The 675-nt window shown below is 70.4% G+C and overlaps 1 protein-coding gene across 2 annotated transcripts in view; it reads left to right on the top strand.

Annotated features, from left to right (window-relative positions):
- NEMF (nuclear export mediator factor) overlaps window positions 1–675 on the top strand; it is a 230,716-nt gene that overhangs the window by 135,873 nt on the left and 94,168 nt on the right. The gene's annotated exons all lie outside the window — the stretch shown is intronic.

Genomic DNA, 675 nt, shown 5'->3' with positions numbered 1-675 from the left:
GGCCCGGTCCCCGGTCCGCGAGCACCGCGCTCACCACCGACCCAGGCCACCCGAGAGGCAGCGCGGCTCCGGCGCCCGGTCAGGTCATGGATCCTCGCGGGAACTCGGTGCGCTGCCTGCGGAGACACAGAGAGGGAAAAGGGAGTTACTGCTGGACCCCCAGAGGAGAGCGGAGGCCGAGGGGGCCCGCCTCGCCAGCTCAGTCCAGGAGGTTACCTCCAGCCGCCGCCCCGCGCGCGGGCTCCCTCCGGCCTCCACAGCCTCCTCCCAGTTCTGCCGCTGCCGCCGCCGGAAAAGGCGCCGAGGAAACCGCCTCACTTCCCCTCCCGACTACGCAGGCGCGACAGAGGGACTCCGACCGTTCGGGCAAGAGCGACCTCTGTAAGGAGAGCGGCCCGCGCGCCAAGCGTCGGGGCGCCACGCGCGGAGGGCGGGGCTACGGCGGCCCGGAGGTCTCGCAGGTGCGGCCAACCCCACCCCCGCGAACCTCGGACTCTGACTAGCTCCCACCTGTCGCTCCTCTAGCGACTCCTTCCTCTATGCATTCCTTCTTCTGCGCTCTCACTTCCTCCACCCCCAACTCGATCCAGGGGAGCCGATCCTCTACGGAGCTCCAAAGGGTGGGGCTCACGGACCGCCGGCTCCCCCAACGAACGCCTTCCCCATGCTCCTTAC

Source organism: Bison bison, unplaced genomic scaffold (assembly GCF_000754665.1).
Source record: "Bison bison bison isolate TAMUID 2011002044 unplaced genomic scaffold, Bison_UMD1.0 scf7180017864174, whole genome shotgun sequence".
Taxonomy (NCBI): domain Eukaryota; kingdom Metazoa; phylum Chordata; class Mammalia; order Artiodactyla; family Bovidae; genus Bison; species Bison bison.
Note: the sequence above shows the minus strand (reverse complement) of the source record. Positions and strands in the feature narration are given on the sequence as shown.